This window comes from Arvicola amphibius, chromosome 5 (genome assembly GCF_903992535.2).
Source record: "Arvicola amphibius chromosome 5, mArvAmp1.2, whole genome shotgun sequence".
NCBI classification, from domain to species: Eukaryota; Metazoa; Chordata; class Mammalia; order Rodentia; family Cricetidae; genus Arvicola; species Arvicola amphibius.
The window spans coordinates 49,032,155-49,043,085 of NC_052051.1; the positions used below are offsets into that span (position 1 = coordinate 49,032,155).

General features: G+C 41.0%; 1 pseudogene; it reads right to left on the minus strand.

Moving 5' to 3' along the window:
* Nucleotides 1-1,943: 1,943 nt before the first annotated feature.
* LOC119815202 lies at nt 1,944-5,549 on the minus strand (annotated as a pseudogene).
* Between the last annotated feature and the right edge of the window lie 5,382 nt (nt 5,550-10,931).

The window sequence follows — 10,931 nt, forward strand, 5'->3', positions numbered from 1 at the left end:
GCAGTGGTGGTGCATGCCTTTAATCCCAGCACTTGGGAGGCAGAGGCAGGCTGGGATCTCTGTGAGTTCGAGGCCAGCCTGGTTTACAAGAGCCAGGACATCGAGGCCAGCCTGGTCTACAAGAGCTAGCTCCAGGACAGGCTCTAGAAACTACAGGGAAATCCTGTCTCGAAAAACCAAAAAAAAAAAAAAAGAAGAAGAAGAACACTTGCCGGGCGGTGGTGGCACACGCCTTTAATCCCAGCACTCGGGAGGCAGAGGCAGGCGGATCTCTGTGAGTTCGAGACCAGCCTGGTCTACAAGAGCTAGTTCCAGGACAGGCTCCAAAGCCGCAGAGAAACCCTGTCTCGAAAAACCAAAAAAAAAAAAAAAAAAAAAAAAGAGCCAGGACAGGCTCCAAAGCTACAGAGAAACCCTGTCTCGAAAAAGAAAAAACAAAAAACAAAAAAAAAAGAAAGAAAGAAAAAGAAAATCATAAAGTTCTTTGCACATTTTGGATAGTGCTCTTTAATACCCAAGCCTTTAACAAATGTTTTGTCCTAGCCTGTACCTGTTTTCTATTGTGGACTCTCAGTTTTTAAGAGTATAAGAGTCTTATTTGGAAAGTTTAAGCATCTTTGCTTTGAGTCATTGAAATGGGTTTTTTGTTTCAAGACAGACGAGGAGTTGTGGGGGCAGAAGTACTTCCCGGGAGCTGGATGTACTTAGCTATGGGAGCAGTTGTTTAAGACCAGCATCAGAAGCACTCTTGTGTTAAGAATGTTCTACTCTAGGCATGCTGGTGCCTCAACACTTGAGAGGGTGAGGCAGAAGAATTGTGAGTTCAAGGCCATCCTAAGTTACATAGTGAGACACTTGTATTTACCTCCAGGATTTTAAGACCAAATAGGCACATGCTATATTATCTAAGCTGCCTGGCACTCACTATGAAGCTCAAGTAGGCTTTAAACTCCTACCTCCGTTTCCCTAATGTTAGGATTATAGGATGAGTGACCACACATTTAGAAGAGGTGTGTGTGTGTGTGTGTGTGTGTGTGTGTGTGTGTGTGTGTGTGTGCGTGCGTGCTATATACCATGCATCTACAGCATAGTATCTGGTGTGAAGAACTTTCCCAGGCTTTATGACAAAGCTATAGAAGGCCAAAGCTAATGAGAAAATTTGCTGGGTAATCATACATATTAAGATTTTTACTCAAGTCAGAAAAGAGTGAAATACAACCTTGTGATCCTCATCTTTCCTTTGCTAATTAAAAAATTTGCCCAATTAAAAAAATAATTTTTGTGGTGGTAGGAATTGGAAGAGTTTGTTTTTGAGCTGTGCTGGGAAATACATACTTGAACTGTCCTGGGAATCACACCTGAGTTGTGCTGGGAAATACACACTTGAACTGTCCTGGGAAACTCACACCTGAGTTGTACTGGGAAGTGTGTACTAAAAGAGAAAAAGAATAATTTTCTCCCTACTCAGGCTCCTTTGGGAAGGCTGAGTCCCAGCCTAAAGGGAGAATCATCAAAACTTTATATAAGCTAGGAGAGAAAGGGTTGCAGAGATGGCTCAGTGGTTAAGAGCACTCACTGCTCTTGCAGAGGACCCAGGTTCAATTCCTCGCACCCTCAAGTCAGCTCACAACTGCCTATAACTCCAGTTGCAGGGAATCTGGTGTCCTCTTTTGAACTTTGTGGGCTCCCGCACACACATGGTGCACATACATACACGCAGGCACACACATTTGCACATAAATATTTTTATTTAAAAAATGGGACTAGGTGGAAAATTACACTGTGTTCTTGGGTTAAGTGTGCAATGTTATTTGGAATGCCATTTCTCTCCAAATCCCATTTTCAGGGAAAGGGAATTCCTATCAACTTGTACATTCTCTGAGAAAAATAATGTTTTTTTCTTTTTACTTTTTAATGGATATATTTTTAAATGCCTTGGAAAGTTATGCACTGCCGCTTCCATTAGATGCAATCCTAGACCACGAGTCTACACACTCCTTTGCAACTGGTCTCGTGATAGTGGAACCTTTCATCTCGCCTTTATTATTTACCATGACTCCTGCATTGTCTTCAAAATAAAGAAACACCTTATCTTTTGTTTAATATGAATTTTGTGGTTGAATTACCACTGCTGGTTGGGCCTTTTTTTCTTAGTTCTGGCTTGCCTTTCTTAACTGTGGCCATCACCATATTGTCCAGACCAGCAGCAGGACGTTCAGTCATCCCTTGGTTCCCTTCACAGAGATGGTATATACATTTTTGGCCCCTGTATTGTCAGCACAGTTGGCCATGGCTCCTGCCAGAAGACCCAGGGAAACCCGGAATGTTGCTTTGGAGGACCCACCACGTATGCCCTTGTTTCGCCATCTTGAACCATAATGTGTTATTTTTAAAATCAAGAATTTGTAATACCCAGACATAGTGATTGCTTCTATTCCCAACAGCTGCACTCCTGAGGCATAAAGACCACAAGTTCAAGACCAGCCTGGGCTATATAATATGATGCTGTCTCAAAACAGATCAAACAAACAACAACAAAATAAATCTTTGATATGAAGCATACTTTTACTCCAGCTGATCAGGGCTTTCTTCATCTATCACTCAGATGTCTGTATTAAAGGTGGTGGGGTTTCCTTGTTTTTGGTGTGTGTGTGTGTGTGTGTGTGTGTGTGTGACTATTTCTTCTAAATGATGAGTGATTTATAAATAAGGAGTTTACTCCCTGCTGTGTCCCCCCCACATCCCTACCCCCGCAAAAAAGCTCTTGTATTTGAAACACTTGGCCCCCAGATGGTGGCACTATCTGGGGAGGTGATGGAACCTTCAGAAGGTAGAACCTTTTCTGGAAGAAGTGTGCCAGTGAAGGTGACCTTTACATCTTGGTCCCACTTCCTGTTCTCTGCTTCCTGTGTGTGAGGGGGTGAAATGTGCTCTCTGCTTCTTGACTGTCAGGGCTGCTTCCTGCTCCTGCTGTCATGGCTTCCTCCTCATGATGAGCGCTATCTCTCCAGAACTGTGGTCAAGAAAACAAAAACGAAACAAAACAAAGATCCACTTTTCTTTCCAAAGTTGCTGCTGTTGGGCAGTTTCTCCCAGCAACAGAGAAGGAACTAATATGGTGTCTCTAGATGAACTGGAAAAAAATTCATGAACAAAAATTTAGTTACTTAATAATTTCAATTGTCATATATCTTTCCCCCTTTATGTTTGTGTGTGTTGTCTACTTAAGAAATCATTGCCTATTTCAAGTCCTGAAGAAATAACTTTACACTTTTTTCTAAAGACTTTGTTGTTTTACTTGTGATGTTGTAAATGGCTGAGTGAGAAGCTGTAAAAGTCAGTTTCTACCCAGCTTAGAAACTTACCTTTTGTTGAGACAGGGTCTCTCTCTGTGGTCTGGGCTGTCCTGAAACTTGCTCTGTAGACCAGGCTGGCCTCGCCTCTGCTCCCTCTACGACTTAATTTTTTAAGAAGGGGAGTACTGTAATCTGTGCCAGGAATTTTGAAGGAGTCAAACAAGCAGCTTTCCACAGCCAAAATAGCAGGGTGAGTGATTACACAATTCTACCTCAGTGAAGTCCTCCCAACTAAAAAGGGTCATGCAGCAAGCTTTTCAGAAATTAGCTTTTTGGTTCAATAACTAAGAGACCATAAAAAAGTAAAATGCAGGGCTAGGGCTATAGCTCAGTTGGCAGCGTGCCTGTCTAGCATGCACAAAGCCCTGGCTTCATCCTGAGCTCTGCACAAAACATATGTGCTTCACATCTGTAATCCTATCACTCGGGAGGTTCGTAGTAAGTTGGAGGCCAGCCTAGGATGCTTGTGACTATAAATAATAACTTGCGGAAAATCCTGAGACGATCTGAATTAGAATGTGAGATTCTTTATCGCCTGTCACAGAAACAGTCTCTTCTTGTGGTTTAGATGGGAAATGTTGTCTATAGGCCCATGTGTTTGAACTGATCCTCGGCTGATGACAGTGGGTTAGTATGTTGTGGAACATAGTACGTGGGGGACTTGCAGGGTATGGGGTAGTATAGCTGCCCCCACTTCCTGTACACCTGTTTTCTGACTGAGATCTTGATGTGACCATCCACCACAGGGTACTGCAACCACACTCTACCTGCCGTAATGTATCCAGGCTGTAAGTTGAAAATCTTTGCTCTCTTAATTTGCTTCTTGTAGGCTGCTTGGTCCCATCAACAATGGAAGTCTGTAATGACATTCCTACCTCAATAACTCTGATACCATGAGCTTTCCCTGCTGTTTATCTCCTCCTCTTCTACCACTACTTCTACTCCTCCACTACTCGGCAGCTTCCATTCCAACCTATAAGCAAATCTCTCCAATTCATTTTACGCCGGAAAGCCTCAGCCACCGAGCTCATGCATTCTTCCTTCACTGACGAAGTCCATAAAGAACAATCACATTGGTGCCTCTGCTTTCTCATTTCTACTTAACTGGCCCGGTTGTTTATTGCACATTTGCTCTTAGCAAACTGGCCAAAAAGTCAACTCGTGATCTTATTTCTCTCTCATCTCTACCAGTGTATAAAAACTATGCTTTTAATGCTCCCTAGAACCAGCATGTCCAAATTGATTTTTCCCACTCCTCCCAAGCCTTTTCCCCCCATTTCCTCAGGTTATCAATAACGATGCACTCATGTCTGTAACATGCATTCATTTTTGTCTTTCTCTTTTTTATAATTTTTGTCTTTTTTAGTTTAATTTATTTGCAGTGGTGGTGGTGTTGGGGGTCAAATCCAGGGCTTTGGTAAACAAGTGCTGTGTTAATCACTGCTTTCAAAACATACTGAAGATACCATTATAACCCAATCATTTATTACCAGTATTTATTACCAATTGTTTATTACCAGTAATAAACAAACATATTTCCTGGGACTGTCTTCCCTAATAAATTTTTAGTCTCAAAAACAAGCATAAAATAATTTAAATCCTTGAAAAGTTAGTTTGTCATAATATCTTACAAAGAGATATTTATAATCTATTGAGGGCAAGTAGCCCAGGTTAGCCCCCAAACCACTGTGAAACAGAGAATGACCTGAATTTTGGTTCTTCTGCCCTCACCTCCCAGATGTGGGAAGTACAGGCATGTACCAACATGCCCACTTTATAGAAATACCTTACATTCTTTTTGGTCAGTGTATTCATCCATTTTCTATTGATAACAAAATATCTGAAGTTGAGTAGTTTGTAAAGAAAAGATGTTTATTTATTTTACAGCTTTGGAGCCTGAAAACCCCAGATCAGGAAACCTATGTTTGGTCTCCAGTGGGAGCCTTCCTGAGCTGTAATGTGGCAGAGCAAGAGTAAGGCAAACAGCTGCATATGGGAAGGGGCACAGGTGAGGGTAGCCTCAATCTGTAGTCACTGTCTCTCTGAGGAACTACTCAGGGTCCTGGAAGAACTACGTCATTTCCTTCTGTGGACAGTGCTCCTTACCTTGTCACCTTCTAAGGAGCCCTGCCCCTTCAAAGTACTTCTCAACATCTCCACACTAGGAACTCTGGGAAGACACACTCGAATCATAACAGATGGCAATCATTGAAAAGCTATAGATAAAACCTCGTGTGGGCTAATAGGAAGGTCCTTCCATAGGCTCCCTACAGCATTGCCATACTAGATGTGGCTTTTCATGGGGTCAAACTGTCACGTCTCAAGAGCACATGTTTCAAAGCTAGAGTGTTTGAGACAGGCCCGAGAAAGCAGCTAAAATATCTGCTTTTCACCTGTTCCCAGAAACTGGTAATTTAGGGTTCTCCTAATAAGTACTGCTGCTTAGAAAAGCTCTTCACTTATTTCTTCATCACTTTGCAAATTGCTTTGCAGAAAAGGAGGATGTTAGTTATTCAGTAACATGGGTGGAGTTGTAACAGAATCAAGTCTCGAAAGCAGTCTGTGAGACTCTCAAGCATGAGCTCTTTCCGCCTCATCTCTAACACACTCATGTTTCTGCAGAAACAGCTGGAGAACCTCTTGAGCCATGTGGGGAGCATAACCCTCCAGGACCAAACATCAAATGTACATAAAATATGTCTTAGAGGAAACTAAACTGTGAGAAACAAAGCTCCCGATTTAGAACAAGAGCACTGCATGCTCGCAGCTTTGCAAGTGAGGCAGATTATTTTGCAGCCTTGCTAGACACACTGATGTAGCCAGTCACCATGGCTGGTTACCAGAGACAGCATGTCAACCCTAAAGCAAGCCCCCTCCTGCTTTTCCCCATTTGCCGAGGAATCAGTAGGGAATGGTCTTACATGTTAGATAAGATAGGTTTTACTGTCCCTTTATTGCAATACCTGTCTTGGTCTCAACAAAAACTGTGAGTCATTTCTGCATTTTATATACTGCTTATTTTATAGCTTATCACATACATAATCTTGTCACCATTATGGTGGAGGGTTTTGCCCCATTTTAGTTAGGTTCTATTGACGTGATGGAACACAAGGGCCAAAAGCAAGTGGGAGAGGAAAGGGTTAATTTTACTCACATGTCAGTATAATAGCGCCTCATTGAAAGCAGTTATGGCAGGAGCTCCAGGAACTAAGAAAGCAGTCAGAGCAGGGACCTAGAAACAGGAGCTAATGCAAAGGCAATGGAGTCTCGATCCATCAAGTCCATTTCTTGATCAATCAACTTTCTTTCTTTTTTTTTTTTTTTTTCGAGACAGGGTTTCTCTGTAGCTTTGGGGCCTGAACTGGAACTAGCTCTTGTAGCCCAGGCTGGCCTCAGACTCATAGAGATCCACCTGCCTCTTCCTCCTGAGTGCTTGGATTAAAGGCCTGCGCTACCACCGCCCAGCGATCAATCAACTTTCTTAGAGCACCTGAGACCACCAGCCAGGGATAACACCACCCACACTGGGCTGGGCTTCCTCACATCAATCATGAATTAAGACACTGCGTACAGCTGGATTTTAAGAAGGATTTTTCTCAGTTGATGTTCTGTTCTCCCAGATGACTTTGGTTTGTGTCAAGTTGACATAAAATTAGCCAGCACCCCCAAACCCAATTAATGTTTCCAGGAAATATCCTTATAGACTTACTCAAGCTCATCTATCAGTTGATTCCCAAGCCAATGAAGCTGAAACCCAAGATTAACCATTGTTGTAAGACCTCCTACAAATTGGCGTGCCAATGTGGTGGACTAAAATCCATCTAAAACCGGAGAAAGCTTGGAAAGGAACCTTAGACACAAAAGAACAGATTTAAGCATGGCTTCTTGGTAGCATTTTAATGGCAGCATGTAGCAGCTCCTTTAAGAGAGGTTTTCCTGTTTCAGTGGTAGTAAAAGAAAAAAGTCATGCCATTTTGAAATGCCAGCTTTCTGGGCTTTGCTGCCAGTGCTCTGATTTTTTTCTGGAGGTTTAGCTATGGAACATTTAAATGGGATTTGTGAGATTGTACTACAACTTGCATAATAACAACATAGACCTGCTGTGTGCCTAAAACTGGAGCAATGTGCACAGCTTGCAGAGGCAGTGAACAGATGTCCACCATGTTGGATTGTGTAGAGCAAGCATAGAGTACCATATATACCCTAGTAATGGCTCAGCTTAAGGTTTTAAGAAGTGCTTAGCATTTTAAGAAGCTGTCCTGGTCAGTGAAGAATTACAGATATGCAATAAAGACAAATTCAGATGGAAAAGACCTTTAAATGAGTCACAGTGTTGTAAAAATGTACATAGGCTTGGGAGAGAGAAGAAAAAAAGTACAGAGAGTTATAAAAAGAAGTAAATGGTTTTTTAAACTTGTAGAAAAAGTAATAAAGTAAAAACAAGCCACATAGAGATGGAAAGTTCACAGAGAGTCTGGATTATGTATATTACTGTGTTATCTTTATTTTTTTGACTGCAGACAGACATTTGATTCTGGGGACTGCTAAGTTAAGCCAACATAAATATATTTCAAAGGTATCTTGAATTCAAAATTTGAGTATAAGGATATGTTGTTGCTTTGGAAAAGAGATTCTTCTTTTGTTTCCACAAAGGATGAGAACCTGTGGATTGCTTCCAGACTAATATGGTTTGATGGACCAAGACCCTGTGAAAGGTTACTGTGAATACCCCCCAAAAGAAAACACTGCCTAATAAGCTGCAGGAAGAAGTTTGGAAAGAACTATGCCCATATTCCCAAATATTGTTCATAAATATTTATTTTTTATTACGTATACAGTATTCTTCCTGCAGGTCTCATTACAGACGGTTGTGAGCCACCATGTGGTTGCTGGGAATTAAACTCAGGAACTTTGGGTTAGGGTTAGGGTTAGGGTTAGGGTTAGGGTTAGGGTTAGGGTTAGGGTTAGGGAAGAGCAGGTAATGCTCTTAACTGCTGAGCCATCTCTCCAGCCCCTCAAATATTGTTTATAAATGTTCATATTTAAAGGGGGATATTCTATAGAGATGGATACTTTGTATTGGTATGGATCTTGGTTTATTGATACAAATTTAAGGTCAGTCTTGTTATATGTATATTTCTTCTCTTGATTAAGCTATTGTAATTGTTCAGTTCATTAAAATATAATTTATAATTAAAATATAGGCTAATAGATAATTATCAAGCTTGTAGTCATGTTAGATTTTCTAGATGGATAGAGATGTATTTCAGATGGATAAGCATTCCTCATTTTTCAAAGACTACAGAATATGGCATTTAACATGTTTTAAGAAGTTAGGACTTTTCATGACAGAGACACATCTGTTCCTGGCAGCACCAATTACTTCAAGAGGAAAATGGGCATTGAAGAGGCTTTTTATGGAGTGTGCTAGCTGTTTTGGCAAGAAACTTCTCTTGCCTGGACTGCTTAACTGGACATGCAGGACCCACAGAGAAATGACTGCTAAACTTGCCTAAATGAGAGACAATCCTTCAGGGTTCCTTGCTACATGAAAGAGTCGGCCAGACGTTCTGCAGGACACAGAAGAAAGTGACTGACAAACTGCCAATATAAGCAGACCTGTCTTTGAAATTTCCTGTGTCATGAAAAAAATCTGCTGGATACTATGGGCCTGTAGGCTGAAGATGGATGCCCCAATGTTACAGAAGAACTTTGGGTGACTGTTCAGGCAGCAAGATGTTTCTGTCAATTCTAGAGTTTTGGAAGTTGCTTACAATGCACTTCCCATTTACTTAGGTAATATTATATCCTTCTGGAGTCTTTGACAGAGTTGAAGAATTTATACTTAAAATCATAGTTTTCCTTAGTTATGATAAAAATAAAGTAGATATAAATATTGTGACTGTAATTCTTGATTGATACCTGTCTTGTTACATGTAATTTTACTATGTTAAAATTAAAACCTTCCTTTTTTATTTAAACAGAAAAGGGAAGTGATGTGGGATTTCCCTCTGTATGGTGTGAATACCATTGGTTAATAAAAAGAACTGTCTTGGGCCTGCACAGGGAACAGAAGTAGGCAGGGAAAACTAAACTGAATGTTGGGAGAAGATTGGCAGAGTGAGAAGAAGCCATGGAGGGACTGGAGAGATGACTCAGAGGTTAAGAGCATTGCCTGCTCTTCCAAAGGTCCTGAGTTCAGTTCCCAGCAACCACATGGTGGCTCACAACCATCTGTAATGAGGTCGGGTGCCCTCTTCTGGCGTGCAGGCATACACACAGACAGAATATTGTATACATAATAAATAAACAAATACTTAAAAAAAAAGAAGATGCCATGGAGCCACTGCCAGAGTCAGACACGCCAAAACTTTGCCAGTAAGCTACTGCCATGTGACAATACATAGATTAATAAAAATGAGTTAAAAATTCATTTGTAAGAGTTAGCCAATAAGAAGCTAGAGCTAATGGGCCAAGCAGTAGTTTAATTAATACAGTTTCTGTGTGATTATTTTGGGGCTAAACTAGCTGGGTGGCTAGGAACCAACAAGCTCCCTCCTCTAACAACAAACAGCCTCCTGCAACAAAACCATCATAGTGACTTCATGATTAAATCAGTGCTTACTAGTTTGGAAATGCTAGGTGTAATGGTTTGAATGAGAATGTCCCCCGTAGGCTCAGATATTTGAATACTTAGTCCCCAGTTGATGGCACTGTTTGGGTAGGTTTAGGAGGTGTGGCCTTGCTGGAGAAAGTATATCCTTGGGGTTGTTTTGACATTTCAAGCCACGTGACATTGCCAGTTCATGCTCTCTGCTTCCTGCTTGTGGTTTAATATGGAAGCTCTAGATTTGCTGCTTCAGTAATCAGGCCTGCCTGCTGCTATGCTTCCCCACTGAGATGGTCACCGAGGTCTAAATAAACCCTTCTTTCTATAAGCTGCCTTCATTATGGTGTCTTGGTGTTTTATCACAATAAGAAAGTAACCAATACAGAGAGCCTTGGAGAAATTTACTTGTTCTGTTTTATAAGTGAAACAACAAATTGTGGATATTAGCACATTTGTTTCTAACATAGTTTACTAAAAAGTTTAAGCTGATTGTTGGGACTACTTAAAGATTCATTTCAAAATATCAGTGCTGGGAACATGGCTTGGCCACTGCCAACCCCCCCAAAACAAAACAAAACAAAACAAAAAACACCTCTCCTAGAAAACAAAACAAACACGTATCTTGCCTCAAATAAGAAACAATTTATTCTGGAACCACATAGGAGTGAATCATGCCTGGGAACAGACTCAAATTATTCAAAATTCCATGTTTTAACATGGTATCAGTTTCATTAAATTTTTATAGTAATAGATCAAAACCAGTCATAAATAAAAGCTCAAAGCACCCCTCCTTTGTTCCTAAACAAGGTCTCATGGTGTAGTTCTGGCTGACTTATAACTCATAGACATCCACCTGCTTCTGCCTCTAGAATGCTGGGATTAAAGGCTTGAGCCAGCATTTTTTTTTCCCCATAGCAGTCTTAAATTGGGTGTGGTGGTACATGCCTTTAATCCCATCACATAGG